General features: G+C 44.9%; 1 protein-coding gene across 9 annotated transcripts in view; it reads right to left on the minus strand.

The window, feature by feature from the left end:
- LOC119970269 (sodium/potassium/calcium exchanger 2-like) overlaps nt 1-17,184 on the minus strand; it is a 360,708-nt gene that overhangs the window by 118,558 nt on the left and 224,966 nt on the right. The gene's annotated exons all lie outside the window — the stretch shown is intronic.

A 17,184-nucleotide genomic window follows, 5' to 3' on the forward strand; every position in this document is an offset into this window, starting at 1 on the left:
CTGAGGTATACAATGATTTCCGATAATATGCAGATTTCTGTCTTCTGCTCAAGTGACATTATCATGGAGCCTACCTTCCAAAGGAAAAATCAAGTTAACCATTTATTTTGTTTAATGCACTGAATAATTTAAAGTAATTCATGTATTTTAAGGCTTTTGTACAAATCAAGCTATTTTGCGGATTTGAGATTTTACATATACTAATAAAAAGACCAGCCCCCTTCAGAAGGGAATCCTGAAGTCGAGTCTACTATGTAACAGAGGAGCAGATTGCCTTCATCCCAGTAAGCTCCCAGAAGGTTTGTGGGTAATAATGAAAAGCCAGCCAGAAAGTAACGTTAGGTCTATTATCCTTGAACGGTACATTCCCTTTGCTTTCCCCCCACAAGCTATGAAACAATCTAAATGATTGCCTGTTTTAAAAAAATTAGTGATTGCAATATTTAAATCTTACCAACTAAAAGGATGGAAACTGATATTTTTCAACCAGATAATGTAAAGTATAGCTTTTCCATTTGATAAAACAGTGCAAACCTCACAATTAAACATTAAAAACTTAAAGTTGCTTATTGCTACAACTATTTCAACTTTGTTTATTTGATTAGTATTTGAGCCATTATCCGATAAAAATGCATTTAGGGTGAATTAGTCACCTTTATTCAAGTTAGACACGAGCCTTCCTTGATTCAGATCCAGTTTGGATTGGTTAGCAGTACTTCTTGACTGAGGTGGTAAGCACCACACCAGGATTTGAGAACGAACTATTTTTCAAAACTACACTCAAATTTAAGTGTGCAAGCTCAAATAATGTTTGTCACACCAACAATACATGACGTGTTAGGACTATGCACTTAAAGCTAGCTCGCAATGTAACTGCAGCTTTTATTAAATGATATTTCATTTTACCGAGGAGTTTCTGCAATGTTAGTTGATCACTCAAGTCAATTCTAAGGGGCTTGGCAGCTGTATTTTTTAAATTGAAACACCTGGATCTCTAGAACCGAATCAGTTTAGCCAAATTAGATCGTGCTACACAACAATGAAACACCTGCATCTCTGTGGGTTAATAATCTACATTTTATTACTAAAATGTATGGGGGAAAAAGCGAAATGGAATAATTTCTCCCCAAATTACCTTCTGCAACAATATGAGAGTCACATTACCAATCAAATCGTTCAAATAGCATTTATAAAAGAAACAACAGGAATTCCACCACAGGTCTACATTTAGTAAAAATCTTTAGTGCAGTAAAAACAGAGAAGTTTAACACTACATATTGATGGTAGACGGAATTGATAAGATACTGATTATTTGAAAACTGATCAATATCCTATGTACTGCATGATGCCTACATAAAGTATGTGCAAGATCTACAAGGTGCAGCTTGTCTTTTAGCATTTGATGGGTAGAGTTAATGCATTTGATGTAACATTTATCTCAATTAAAATATATTGCTCAAGAGAGAGGGACTGAGTGCTCTTGGAAGTAAACGATTGATGAGTTCCATCACACATCCAAACATGACGATCTATCCTGATTAGTCCGCACCCTCAACACGTTGCCCTCATTGGCCTTCCAGTGTTCTGACATCTGATCCGAGAGCATTCGGTTATTTGTGAGGTCGCGTTGGCCACATGTCCCTTCTTCTGCCTCCCGCCCCAGACATTGGATAAAATGTTTCTACTTCCTTTTATATGGGAATGCTTTCCCATTGCCCAAGTGTGGTGATGTTGACAAAATCTCTCCATTTAGAATAAATGAAATCCAAGCTATTTGATAGCATATGTACGTTGAGTTCTTTCACATCTACTTTGTTTAAAAAGTATTGAAGCAGACTGGTGCCTGAGCTGGTGGGCCAGTAGGTAGCCAGCTTTGCCACTGTATTCATAAAACTCCCCCTTGAACATTATAACATGTACACAGCTTTATGTGTCTAACATGTGCACAGGTTTATTTGTAGAAAGTAAGTCAAATTGAACCTGGAGGCTTAGCATATATTCATATAACTCGGGGGTGGGGGAGGAGGAATGGAATAATGATGGTCCAATTCTAAAATTGAATCCACCAATTCTTGTTTCAATTTTTTCTGTTTGATATTATATGCATTGAAAGAAATTCAGTTTCTCTGGAGAACTAACGGCTGGAACCCGGGTTTGCTTCCGGCCTTGGTGACTGTTTGGAGCTTGCACGGTTTCCCCATGTTTGAGTGGGCTTCCTCTGGGTGGTGGGGTTATGGGAATACGGTGGGGTTAGTGGGTCTAGGTAGGTTGTTCTTTCAGAGGATCAATGCAGATTTGATGGTCTGAATCACCTCCTTCTGTGCTGTAGGAATTCTATGGTTATAACCACCTTGAGGGTTTCCCATAAAACTGATGGGGTGGTGAATCTATACTGGTGGATATAGATTTACAAAATTCCTCGTCAGATAGTAAGGTTGTGTCAAATCTCCATGGAGACAGACCATTAGCTTTGGGGGCAATAGCCAGGCCAATGGAGTGGGGCGCGTGGTCTGATATAATTATGGCAGAAAACTCAGCAGTTTTAGGTGGGGGTGGAAGAGAGAAAAAGTGCTCTTCCCCCCCAAACAAGTATGGGCAAGGAAGCATGGTGGACATGAGAGAGAAGTAGGAAAAGTCCCTTGTCATCAGGTGGAGGAAACAACAAAGATCCACACATCCCATGAATCATAAAGCTGGAAAGAGCCTTGGAAACGCCGGAGAGGGTGAAGGTCTTTGGACTTGAACGATCCAACTTTGGATCTATAACGCATGTTGAATTTAAGACTAGGGAGGTTATGTTGCAATTGTATAAGGTGTTAGTGCGGCCACACCTGGAGTATTGTGTTCAGTTTTGGTCTCCTTACTTGAGAAAGGACGTACTGGCGCTGGAGGGTGTGCAGAGGAGATTCACTAGGTTAATCCCAGAGCTGAAGGGGTTGGATTATGAGGAGAGGTTGAGTAGACTGGGACTGTACTCGTTGGAATTTAGAAGAATGAGGGGGGATCTTATAGAAACATTTAAAATTATGAAGGGAATAGATAGGATAGATGCGGGCAGGTTGTTTCCACTGGCGGGTGACAGCAGAACTAGGGGGCATAGCCTCAAAATAAGGGGAAGTAGATTTAGAACTGAGTTTAGGAGGAACTTCTTCACCCAAAGGGTTGTGAATATATGGAATTCCTTGCCCAGTGAAGCAGTTGAGGCTCCTTCATTACATGTTTTTAAGGTAAAGATAGATAGTTTTTTGAAGAATAAAGGGATTAAGGGTTATGGTGTTCGGGCCGGAAAGTGTAGCTGAGTCCACAAAAGATCAGCCATGATCTCATTGAATGGCGGAGCAGGCTCGAGGGGCCGGATGGCCTACTCCTGCTCCTAGTTCTTATGTTCTTATAGAACATAGAACGATACAGCGCAGTACAGGCCCTTCGGCCCTCGATGTTGCACCGACATGGAAAAAATCTAAAGGCCATCTAACCTACACTATGCCCTTATCATCCATATGCTTATCCAATAAATTTTTAAATGCCCTCAATGTTGGCGTGTTCACTACTGTTGCAGGTAGGGCATTCCACGGCCTCACCACTCTTTGTGTAAAAAACCCACCTCTGACCTCTGTCCTATATCTATTACCCCTCAATTTAAGGCTATGTCCCCTCGTGCTAGCCACCTCCATCCGCGGGAGAAGGCTCTCGCTGTCCACCCTATCTAACCCTCTGATCATTTTGTATGCCTCTATTAAGTCACCTCTTAACCTTCTTCTCTCTAACGAAAACAACCTCAAGTCCATCAGCCTTTCCTCATAAGATTTTCCCTCCATACCAGGCAACATCCTGGTAAATCTCCTCTGCACCCGTTCCAAAGCTTCCACGTCCTTCCTATAATGAGGCGACCAGAACTGTACGCAATACTCCAAATGCGGCCGTACTAGAGTTTTGTACAACTGCAACATGACCTCATGGCTCCGGAACTCAATCGCTCTACCAATAAAGGCCAACACACCATAGGCCTTCTTCACAACCCTATCAACCTGGGTGGCAACTTTCAGGGATCTATGTACATGGACACCGAGATCCCTCTGCTCATCCACACTACCAAGAATTTTACCATTAGCCAAATATTCCGCATTTCTGTTATTCTTTCCAAAGTGAATCACCTCACACTTCTCCACATTAAACTCCATTTGCCACCTCTCAGCCCAGCTCTGCAGCTTATCTATGTCCCTCTGTAACCTGCAACATCCTTCCGCACTGTCTACAACTCCACCGACTTTAGTGTCGTCTGCAAATTTACTCACCCATCCTTCTGCGCCCTCCTCTAGGTCATTTATAAAAATGACAAACAGCAACGGCCCCAGGACAGATCCTTGTGGTACGAACATTTCCCATCAACTACCACTCTCTGTCTTCTTTCAACTAGCCAATTTCTGATCCACATCTCTAAATCACCCTCAATCCCCAGCCTCCGTATTTTCTGCAATAGCCGACCGTGGGGAATCTTATCAAACGCTTTACTGAAATCCATATACACCACATCAACTGCTCTACCCTCGTCTACCTGTTCAGTCACCTTCTCAAAGAACTCGATAAGGTTTGTGAGGCATGACCTACCCTTCACAAAACCATGCTGACTATCCCTAATCATATTATTCCTATCTAGATGATTATAAATCGTATCTTTTATAATCCTCTCCAAGACTTTACCCACCACAGACGTTAGGCTCACCGGCCTATAGTTACCGGGGTTATCTCTACTCCCCTTCTTGAACAAAGGGACCACATTTGCTATCCTCCAGTCCTCTGGCACTATTCCTGTAGCCAATGATGACCTAAAAATCAAAGCCAAAGGCTCAGCAATCTCTTCCCTGGCTTCCCAGAGAATCCTAGGATAAATCCCATCCGGCCCCGGGGACTTATCTATTTTCACCTTGTCCAGAATTGCCAACACTTCTTCCCTACGCACCTCAATGCCATCTATTCTAATAGCCTGGGTCTCAGCATTCTCCTCCACAATATTATCTTTTTCTTGAGTGAACACTGACGAAAAGTATTCATTTAGTATCTCGCTTATCTCCTCAGCCTACACACACAACTTCCCACCACTGTCCTTGACTGGCCCTACTCTTACCCTAGTCATTCTTTTATTCCTGACATACCTATAGAAAGCTTTTGGGTTTTCCTTGATCCTACCTGCCAAAGACTTCTCATGTCCCCTCCTTGCTCGTCTCAGCTCTCTCTTTAGATCCTTCCTCGCTTCCTTGTAACTATCAAGCGCCCCAACTGAAACTTCACGCCTCATCTTCACATAGGCCTCCTTCTTCCTCTTAACAAGAGATTCCACTTCTTTGGTAAACCACGGTTCCCTCGCTTGACCCCTTCCTCCCTGCCTGACTGGTACGTACTTATCAAGAACATGCAATAGCTGTTCCTTGAACAAGCTCCACATATCCAGTGTGCCCAACCCTTACAGCCTACTTCTCCAACCAACACATCCTAAGTCATGTCTAATGGCATCATAATTGCCCTTCCCCCAGCTATAACTCTTGCCCTGCGGGGTATACTTATCCCTTTCTATCACTAACGTAAAGGTCACAGAATTGTGGTCACTGTTTCCAAAGTGCTCACCTACCTCCAGATCTAACACCTGGCCTGGTTCATTACCCAAAACCAAATCCAATGTGGCCTCGCCTCTTGTTGGCCTGTCAACATATTGTGTCATGAAACCCTCCTGCACACATTGTACAAAGAATGACCCATCTAATGTACTCGAACTATATCTTTTCCAGTCAATATTTGGAAAGTTAAAGTCTCCCATAACAACTACCCTGTTACTTTCGCTCTTTTCCAGAATCATCTTCGCCATCCTTTCCTCTACATCCCTAGAACTATTAGGTGGCCTATAGAAAACTCCCAACAGGGTGACCTCTCCTTTCCTGTTTCTAACCTCAGCCCATACTACCTCGGAAGAAGAGTCCCCATCTAGCATACTTTCCGCCACCGTAATACTGTCCTTGACTAGCAGCGCCACACCTCCCCCTCTTTTGCCCCCTTCTCTGAGCTTACTAAAACACCTAAACCCCGGAACCTGCAACAACCATTCCTGTCCCTGCTCTATCCATGTCTCTGAAATGGCCACAACATCGAAGTCCCAGGTACCAACCCATGCTGCCAGTTCCCCTACCTTATTTCGTATACTCCTGGCATTGAAGTAGACACACTTCAAACCACCTACCTGAACACTGGCACCGTCCTGCGAAGTCAAATCTGTGCTCCTGACCTCTATACTCTCAATCTCCCGTACCCCAAAACTACAATCCAGGTTCCCATGCCCCTGCTGAATTAGTTTAAACCCCCCCAAAGAGCACTAACAAATCTCCCCCCCAGGATATTGGTGCCCCTCACGTTCAGATGTAGACCATCCTGTCTATAGAGGTCCCACCTTCCCCAGAAAGAGCCCCAGTTATCCAGAAATCTGAATCCCTCCCGCCTGCACCATCCCTGTATGTTCTTATGTTAGATTCCCTTCTAAAATAAGATGGTGGGTATTTAGATTAGGAAGGGAAGATGGGAAGTGATGTGCTAAATTTCGTACCGTCCCACTTAGGGGCATAGACGTTCACCAAAACTACAGGGGTTTGAAAAAGTGTGCCATTAACGTCCAAGATCGGAGATTAAGGGGGAGAACTATAATCTGTTGTGAATAAAAATTGCTATCCCCCTAGCTTGGACGTGAAAGCTGGAGTGAAACACTTGGCCAACCCATGCTGTATGAGCATACTTCCGGTGGCAACATGCAAGTGGTGGTCACAGGCTGGGTAGCTCCCGTTACATCTTTCATTTTTTGTCCCTTTCCACCAGAATTTTGGGGGGAAATTTCAAATGATTGATCTCCAGTCAAGTTGTGGTAATGAAAGGATGTTGAAAGCCTCGCGGAAAATACTGGATGAAAAGGTGTGAGCGAGAGTCCGCCTGAGAGCTCGTGTTCGCTGCAGAGTTTTGTGGGAGTAAAGATGGCGGGAGCAAGCTCACCAGGTGGGGCTGTGCCCATTATGATGGATAAGTTGGCGGAGGTAATGGCGGTGGAATTTGAGTAGCAGTTCGCCAAACATTTTGGAACGGCAGGGAAAGATGATAGAATCATAGAATTTACAATGCCGAAAGAGGCCATTCGGCCCATCGAGTCTGCACCGACCCTTGGAAAGAACACCCCACTTAAGCCCACACCTCCACCCTATTCCCATAAAACAGTGGTCCACCTAAACCTTTTTTTTGGACACGGAAGGGCCATTTTTAACATGGCCAATCCACTTAACCTGTGCATCTTAGGACAGTGGGAGGAAACCAGAGCAGCCGGAGGAAACCCACGCAGACACGGGGAGAAAGTGCAGACTCTACACAGGCCATGTCCCAAGCCGGGAAACGAACCTGGGACCCTGGAGCTGTGAAGCAATTGTGCTAACTACTGTGCTACCGGGATGATGGCTTTGCTTAAGCAGTTAGTGGACAATAACAATATGCTGGCCCCAATAAAGGAGGCTCTCGGAAAGACGTCGGCGGCGGTGCGGAAACAAGGAGGGGTGTTGAAGGGGGTAGGGAGGGCATTGTCGTGGCACAGTGACCAGTACACCTCGATGGGTGAGGAGCTGCAGAGGGTGGAGGAGAGCAACAGGGGGCTGAGAGCCAAAGTGAAGGACCTGAAGAATATGTCACGGCGGCAGAATTTGCAGATTGTGGGACTGCAGGGCCAGAGGCTGACTGAGCACTTTGGGGAGATGTTCGCAAAGTTGCTGGGGAAGGAGGAGGGTACCTGCCTCTGAGCGGGACAGGGCTCGCTGGCCGCGCGGGCCGAATCCAAGGCCGAATGAACCACCAACAGTTGTGCTGGTCTGCTTTTATAGCTACCGCGTGAAGGAGAAGGTGCTGAGACGTGCAAAGATGTATTCAGAGGGGAGGTAGGAAGGCAATGTTATTCCTATATGCCAAGACCTCATGGTGGAGCTGGCAAGACGGCGGGCGGAGTTCAACAAGGTGAAGACTGCGTTGTACCAGAGTAACGTGCAGTTTGGGGTGATTATCTGGTGAAGTTGAGAAATACGCACAACTCCAAAGACTTTGCTTCAAGACAGCGGAGGAGGCAGAGGCTTTTGCAAAGGCTGAAGAATTGGACTGAACGGAGTTTGAGCTTTGTTTTTCTTCATGTTATGGTTGGGAGAGGATGATTTGGGGATATCAGGGGAATATGTTGGGGTTTGTCTCCCTTTCTTTGGGGGTCTATTATGTTTAGGTTATTGGGAGGAACTGGGTGTGGGGCGGCGGCGGTGACTGGGTTTATGAAGGAGATAGGGGGAAAAGTGTAGATCTGTGGCGAGTTTTGCATCCTGGGGTAAGGAGTAATCCTTATTTTCACCAGTGTATAATGTGTACTCAAGGGTCAACTTTTTTATTATGTGGAAGTTATTGTTGTCAAGGGTGAGAAAGGAGTACTTACCGATTGTTATTTTGGCTCATGCTCCTCATTGGGTGCACTTGGTCTTGGAGAAGGGGCCTGCACAGAGGCCAGCATGGAGGTTGGATGTGGGGCTGTTAGCAGATCTGAATTTGTGTAAAGATGGGAAAAGTGATTGATGACTATATGGGGTTTAATAAGAATGGGTGGTCTCACTATCGGTGGTTTGGGCGGTGGCAAGCTCATCTAGTTTACGGCTCAGATGGATAGGGAGGCAAGAGAGGAGCGGCATTGGCTGATACAGGAAATCTTGGTAGTGGGTGGGTGGTATGTGGAGGATCCCCCCAGGAACATCTGCTGAGTAGAGAGGAATTGCTGTTTTGGTTTGAACTTCTGTCCACAGGGAAAGCAGGGCGGCAGTTGAGGTGGGCAAGGGGACAGTGTATGAGTATGGGGAGAGGGCCAGTCAATTGTTGGTGGGCCATGCGAACAGGAAGGCACAGGGGCTAGATGAGTTCCGGTGGAGTTTTAGATAAAGTTTTTGGATAGGCTGGCGCCTTTGCTGGTAGAGATGCTCGAGGATGCAACGGCTAAAGGGGCACGCCCGGGGACGCAGGGACAGGTATCCATATTGTTGTTGCTAAAAAAGTATAACGATCCAGTGGAGTGTGGGTCATACACACCAATATCTCTGCAAAATGTGAATGCCAAGGTTCTTGCCAAGTTGCTGGTGCTTAGGTTGGAAAAATCCCTTCCGCAGGTGATTGGGGTGGATCAGACGGGGTTTGTAAAGGGTAGGCAATTGCCTTAAAACTTGCGATGTTTATTAAAAGTGGTGCTTGCCCCGGCAGAGCGGAGCTGAAGGAGGTGGTGGCGCTGGGTGCAGAGAAGGCATTTGACCGTGTAGCGTGGAGTTAACTGTTCGCCGTGTTGGAGAGGTTTGGGATTGGGCCCAAGTTTGTAGCGTGGGTTAAACTATTATATAGGGAGCTGAAGGCGAGTGTGTGCACGAATGAGGCAAATTCTGGGTATTTTCAGTTATATAGGGGAACCAGGCAGGGTGCCCACTGTGCCCCCTCCTGTTTGTGCTGGCAATTGAGCCCTTGGCCATTGAGGTGCTTGAATAAATGCAGGGGTATAGTGATGGGAGGAGCATATGGTGTCCCTGTATGCTGATCATTTGCTATTGTATATCTCCAACCCAGGTCCCATGGCGGGGGCTGCTCAGGAGATTTGGGGCTCTCTCAGGTTATAAGCTGACTCTAGAAAAGAATGAGCACTTTTTGGTGTCTCCTCCGGGGGCGGGGTCTGGCTTTGGAGGGGGTTGCTGTTTCGGGTGGCTACTGGCCAATTTAGGTATTTGGGGGTGCAGGTGCCTCAGGACTGGACCCGGCTTCGTAAAGTGAATTTACGTGCCTGGTGGGTAGCGTCAAGGCGGATCTGTTGAGATGGGACAGCCTTCTTTTGTCATTGGGACGTCGGGTGCAGGCGGTAAAGATGAATATCTTGCCACGTTTTTATTTTTATTTTTATTCTGGTCTTTTTGCCAAAAGCAATTTTTTAAATGGGGGTGAAACAGTTGATCTTGTGTTTGTCTGGGCAAGTAGCAAGGAGTCACAAGACGGTGCTCCAGAGAGGCAGTCGGGGGGTCTGGCCCTTCCAAAGCTGTTGTATTATTATTGAGCAGCGAACATGAAGGTGATGAAGAGTTAGAGCGGGGAGCCAGAGGCTATGTGGGTGAGGATGGAGGCACACTCTTGTAGGGAGTCGGGGTTGCATGCGCTGGCAACGGTGCCACTCCCGTTTTCCTCAGGGAGTCTGGTGGTGGTGGCCGCGCTGAAGATCTGGAAGCAATTTCGGCAGCACTTCAGATTAGGGGTGTGGTCGAAGCTAATGCCAATCCGAGGGAATCATGTGTTCGAGCCGGTGAGCTGGATGCTAGGTTTCGGGAATGGGAGGAGCGGAAGCTGATGGAAATTAAGGATTGATTTCTAGAAGGGCGGTTCGCCAGTTTGGTGAGGTTGACAGAGATTTGGGTTCTGCGGGGGAAGGTGTTTAGGTTATATGCAGGTGCGGGACTTTGTGTAGAAGTTTCCCCTGACTTTTCCGGTGGCATCGCACACCGCATTGTTGGAGGTGGTGCTGAGGTTGAAGGGGGGGGGGGGGGGGGGGAGACACGTCAGCTCGGCAATCTATGGGATGATTTTGGGAGGAGGATGCTGTGTCATTGGAGGGTGTTAAAGCCAAGTAGGAGGAGGAGCTGGAATGGTGCTGGAGGAGGATGTGTGGTGTGAGGTGCTGCCGAGGGTGAATGCCTCAACTTTGCGTGCGAGATTGGGGTTGATACAGCTAAAGGTAGTACACACAGCACACCTGATGAATAGTTGGAAAAAGTTTGGAGGCAGTTTTTCAGCACAATGTCGGTGATCCCGAATGTAGACTTGAAGCCAGGTCCCCTGGAGGCCAAATTCAGGGTGTTGGACTTGGCAGAGTTGCGGATTTGAGTGGGGGGGGGGGGGGGGGGGGGGGGGGGGATATTTTAGCCTTCGCCTTGCTGATTGCTCCCAGGCGGGTCCTGTTGGAGTGGATGTGGCTGCAGACTTCATGGATGGAGTGTCTGTATTTGAAGAAGGTTTAGTTAATTTTGAGGAGGCGCGATTGAAGCGTTCCACAAGAGATGGGGTCTGTTTATATTGCACGTTACGCTGACAGCTGCAAGGCGGGGGGGGGGCGTAGGCTTTGTTTTGAGTTACGGCAGTGTTGGAGGATGAAGGGGGTGTTGTTGTTTTTTGTCCCATATTTAAAATGTTACAAATTGAATAAAAATACTTTTTAAAAAAACATGCTTTTCACAGTCTAATGTGATCTCTAACATGAAGAGATGATTCTTGAAGGAATGCAACATCAGTGGGGAGACTGTTGAGATGTGTGGAATGTTTTACTAGGCCATTTAACCTCCTAATATTCCATGTGACTGATCTGATCGAGGAACCCATACCACCCTGACCGTCTGAGCTAGTCACACATATATATATATATATATATATATATATATAGGAAGACTTTAAAAGCGTCAGTAAATTGAATGGAAAAGAAAGCAAAGCCAAGAGGATCCATTACATAATGAAAATGGCCAAATACAAAAACGGTGCGGATTACTGTCAACTAAGGAAATCGCTCCACTCCATCCACAGAACAATCAAACTCTCAAACCACTAGAACAAAACCCAAACAGTTTGGTGATGAACCTTTAACTAAATAAAACAATGAAACAAATCCTAAGCTCGCCATGAAAACAAGACGAGCAGCAGGTATTCTGTTTCATATGACATCCGTTGACTAACCAATCTTGTTAAAGGGACATGCCCTCAGCATGAACTACTTTATATAATACACCATTGGAAAGTTGCTTATTCCAACCGTGTAGCAAGAACTCCAAACAGTCGAACCTGCCCTTAATTTTAACCATATTGACTGGCCCATACAGGTATTAAAAAACATGATACCCAAAAACAAAACCACAAAGTTAGTAAACCTGTCAAGAAGTATGTATGCGCGGGGCGGCATGTGGCTCAGTGGTTAGCACCGTAGCCTACGGCGCTGAGGACCCGGGTTCGAATCCCGGCTCTGGGTCACTGTCTGTGTGGAGTTTGCACATTCTCCCCATGTCTGCGTGGATTTCACCCCCACAACCTAAAGATGTGCAGGTTAGGTGGATTGGCCACGCTAAATTGCCCCTTAATTGGAAAAAAAAATAATAATTGGGTACTCTAAATTTATTGTAAAAAATGCACCACTGAAGGAAAGAGTCTGGTGCGTCAAAGTGATGATCATCTCTGTTGAATGTGATGTGGGACACACAGGGTGCATCAGCCTGAGGCAAATTCCTTTCTCATACAGTGTAGGCTTGATGTTGTTGAATGCTGCATTTCTACTTTTCAGGTCTGCGCTCATGTCTCTGTATATTCTGATTGAGTGGCCTCGGTAAGTAACAGCACGGCACTCCTTTGCCCGCCGATAAACAAGCTCCATATCTTTGTAGCGATAGAATTGGACTATAATGGCTCCTGGGGGCATGGGATCACCAGGATGAGGTTTCATCTGAAGGGTGCGGTCTAACTCCCGGGGTTTAGGGAATGCATCTTTGGCCATCACCTTTTTGAATAATTCCGACATATACTGTGTTGGGGCTTGGCCTTCAGTCCCCTCTGGTATACCAACTGTGTGTAGGTCTTGACTGTTTTTCAGGCCATCGACTTTACCCCACATGCTCTCCCCAATCTCCGCAGTCAGCGTAGGCTGCTATTGATCCTGTTCCTGTGGTCCAAAAGGGCCACCTTGATGTCAGTAAGGATGCTGGCGTCAAAAACGACAGTAAACGAATGGTGTCAAGAGAGATGGTTCTTCCAATTAATTTTTCAGCTCCAGAGTCAAACTTCGTCCATCGAGATTTGTTAAGCTCAGTAAATACAATCCTAACTAATTCAATCTCTCCTCACATGTCAGTCCTGCATCCCAATATTCAGTCTAGTAAATTTTCTCTGCACTCCCTCCTTTCTGAGATAAGGAGACCACCAAAACTGCGCACAATATTCCAAATATGGCATCACCAAGGCCCTGTATAATTACAGCAACACATCCCTACTCCTGTACTGGAATTCTCTTACTATGAAGGCCTGCATACCGTTTGGCTTCTTTCCCACCTGTTGCACCTACATGCTTACCTTCAGTGATTGATGCACGAGGACACTCTGGTCTCGTTGCACAGTCCCCTCTTAAATTATGGCCATTCAGATAATAATCTGCCTTCCTGTTTTTGCTGTAGATGGGTGGCACAGTAGTACATTGGGTAGCACTGTTGCTTCACAGCTCCAGGGTCCGAGGTTCGATTCCCAGCTTGGGTCACTGTCTGTGTGGAGTCCGCACGTTCTGTGTCTGCATGGGTTTCCTCCGCGTGCTCCGATTTCCTCCCACAAATCCAAAAAGACGTGCTGTTAGGTGAATTGGACATTCTGAATTCTCGCTCGGTGTACCCGAATAGGCTGGAATGTGGCGACGAGATGCTTTTCACAGGAACGTCATTGCAATGTTAATGTATGCCTACTTGTGACAATAAAGGTTATTTTAAAAAAGTGGATAATCTCACATTTATCCAAATTATACTGCATCTGCCATTCATTTACCCACTCACTCAACTTGTCCAAATCACACTGAAGGATCTATATATTCTCCTCACAGCTCACCCTTCATTATGGGCATCAAGGGATATGAAGCACAGGCAACTAAATGGAGTTAAGGTACAGATCCAACATGACCTCAATGAATGCCTGAACAGAGCCAGATTAATCCTGTTCTGATGTTAAAATCAGATAATCCAGCACAACTAAGGATTGAATCTGGAACTGTTCCCTTCCCAAACGATAGACAGGATGGAACAGGGGATAGAGTTGTTTCATTGGTTAATAATGACATCAATGCTGTATTAAGAAATGTTAAATCAATCTGGGTGGAAATAAAAAAACAAGGGAAAAAACTCCGTGGTAGGTGTAATTTACAGGCCCCCGAGCAATAATTCCAAAATGTATCATAGTATAAACCAGGAAACAATGAGGGCTTGTGAGAAAGGCACAACAGTGATTATTATGAACATGCATATTGACTGGATTAATCAAATTGGTAAGGGTAGCCTCGAGAGAGATTTCATAGAGTGTTGGATGGATTGTTTCTTAACAGCAATATGTTGTGGAGGAAACCAGGGAGCAGGATATTTAGATTTGTTATAATGTAACGAAGGGTTGATAAATAGTCTTGTTGTTAAGGATCCTCTTGGAAGGAGTGATCACAGCATGCTACAATTTCAAATTTAGGTTGAGCGAGAGAAAACAGAGTGCCATGCTAGACTTTTAACGTTGAGCAGAGGCAAAGGAAAGAGGCCCAAGAATAGAGTTGGCCCAAGTAGACTGGGCAGAAATAATTTAAGGTAGGACAGTTGCAGAACAATGGCGGATGCTCAGGGAGATATTAAGTACCTCTCAATTCAACTATATTCCTGAGAGGAAGTGGAATTATGGGAGAAGAACATTCCATGGCTAAACAAGGAAGTCAAAGAGGACATAAAAGAAAAAAACTAGAGCATATCATACTGCAAAAGCTAGCGGTAAGCTGGACAATTGGGAGAACTTGAAGGTTCAGCAAAAGGCTACTAAAAATAAAATCAAAAGAGCCAAAATGAACTATAAAGGAAGCTAGCAGAAAACAAACGCCGATACCAAAATCTTCTATAAGTCTATAAAGAGGAAGGGAGCTAAAGTAAATGTTGCCGCTTTAGAGGACGATACTGGTGAGTTAATAACGGGGAACACAGATGGCTTTACGATATTGGTTAATAAAGTGTTTTCCAAAAACTGCAGAGGAACCTGGTGCAATAACCATCACAAGGAAGAAGGTATTGAATAAACTAATGGGATTAAAGGCAGGACCGGATAAACAGCACTCTAGGTATTAAAGGAGGTGGCAGCAGAGAAAGTGGATGCATGATTATGATATTTCAAAATTCCCTGCATCCTGGAAAGGTCCCAGTGGATTGGAAACACGCTAATGTATCGCCCCCATTCAAAAAGGGAGAGGGGCAAAATGTAGGAAACTATAGACCGGTTGGCTTGACCTCTGTGGTGGGAAAGTTACTGGAATCAGTCATTAAGGAGCAGATGACTGAACATTTGGAAAGTCGAAGGTCAATCCACCATTGTCAGCATGGGTTTATGAAAGGTAAATCATGACCAACAAATTTGCTCGAGTTCTTTGCGGATGTTACCAGCAAGGTGGATAATGGGGAACCTGTGGATGTAGTATATCTAGATTTCCAGAAGGTGTTTGACAAATGGCTGCATAAAAGACTGATCCAGAAGGTGAGATCGCAGGGGATTGGGAATAGAACACTGGATTGGATTGAGCATCGGCTGATTGACAAAAAGTAGAGGGTCGGGATAAATGGATCCTTGTCTGGCTGGCGAACTGTAACTAGCGGGGTTCTGCAGGGGTCAGTCCTCGGACCTCAACTGTTTACAATCTATATAAATAATCTGCAAGCATGGACAGAGTGTAACATAGCAAAATTTGCAGATGGTCCTAAAATACGTGGGAAAGCAGACAGTGAAGAGAGGATAAAGAGTTTACAGACAGATATAGATAGTCTCGGAGAATGGGTCAAAATTTAGTAGAGAGAGTTTAATGTGGATAAGTGTGAGGTTATCCTTTTTGACCGAAAAAATAGAAAAACAAATTATCTAAATGGAAAGTAGATTCAAAATGAGCCTGGGCAGAGAGATCTGGGTGGCTCTGTTCATAAATTGGTACGCAGGTACAGCATTTAATCAAAAAGGTGAATGAAATTTTAGTGCTTATTGCAAAAAGACTGGAGCATAAAAGTAGAGAAGTGTTGTTGCAATTGAAAAGAATGTTGGTGAAACTCCATCTGGATTATTGTGCCCAATTTTGGTTTCCTTATTTGAGGAAGGATGTGGTGGTATTGGAGGCCATTCAGAGAAGATTCACCAGATTGATTCGGGGATGAAAGAGTTGATGTACGAGGCCATATTAAACAGTTTCGGCTCAAACTCACTGGAGTTTAGAAGAATGAGGGGCGATCTGATCGAGGTATTTAAAATACTAAGAGGGATTGATAAAGTAAATATAGACCAAATGTTCCCTCCTGTGCGACAATCTTGACCGAGAGGTCACAGAAAGAGGTTGTAGATTTAAAACTGAGATGAGGAGGAACTTCTTCTCAAGAGGATGTGCACTTGTGGAACTCGCTGCCTTACAGAGCGATGGAGTCTGAATCATTAAATGGTTTCAAGGAGGAGACAGATATATTTCTGATAAAAATATGGATTCAAGAAATATGGGGAACAGGTAGACAGGTGGATTTGAAGGAAGAGATCAGACATGATCTGATTGAATGGTGGAGCAGGTTCGAAGAGCTAAATTGCCTGCTCCTGCTTCCTATGTTCCTTTTCTATGATAGAAAATATTATCTCTCGCTATCTAGATCACACGTTATGCTTTCATCACATATGTATCCATTTTTGTTCCAATTTCATTTCATAGGCAGCATTTACACCACAAATTGGAATTTGCAATGTCTTGCATGCAAAATACATGTCAAAATATAGAATTACAGGCAGCACGGTGGCGCAGTGGTTAGCATTGCTGCACCAAGGACCCGGGTTCGATCCCAGCCCAGGGCCACTCTCCGTGTGGAGTTTGCACATTCTCCACATGTCAGCGTGTGTCTCACCCCCACAACCCAAAAGGATGTGCCGGGTAGGTGAATTGGCCACGCTAAATTGCTCCTTAATTGGAAATAAAAGAAGAATTGGGTATTCTAAATTTATCTTGGAAAAAAAACAGAATTGCATCTCACTCGTGCTATGGCAGCCAACTAATATGCTTGTTTTAGTAATTTCCTTCTGCCAGTATGCAGTGACAATTTCTATTTTGTTTGCCTTAAGTGGGATTTAGTGGCTTTTAATCCTCAGACAGGAGTAGCAACAAACAAAGTAGGTCCATTAATACACAAGAAACACCAACTGTAGTTCCCATTGCTCGGGCATTATGAATGCGACCTAAGGACCAAAATGGCATCCATAAGCATGCACACACTTCTACCACAAATTGGATGCCATCTTGGTAAAGGGAAAACAAGGAGTGTCCTTTACCCACATATGAAACTTGCATGA

The sequence above is a fragment of the Scyliorhinus canicula genome, chromosome 8, assembly GCF_902713615.1.
Source record: "Scyliorhinus canicula chromosome 8, sScyCan1.1, whole genome shotgun sequence".
Lineage (NCBI taxonomy): Eukaryota > Metazoa > Chordata > Chondrichthyes > Carcharhiniformes > Scyliorhinidae > Scyliorhinus > Scyliorhinus canicula.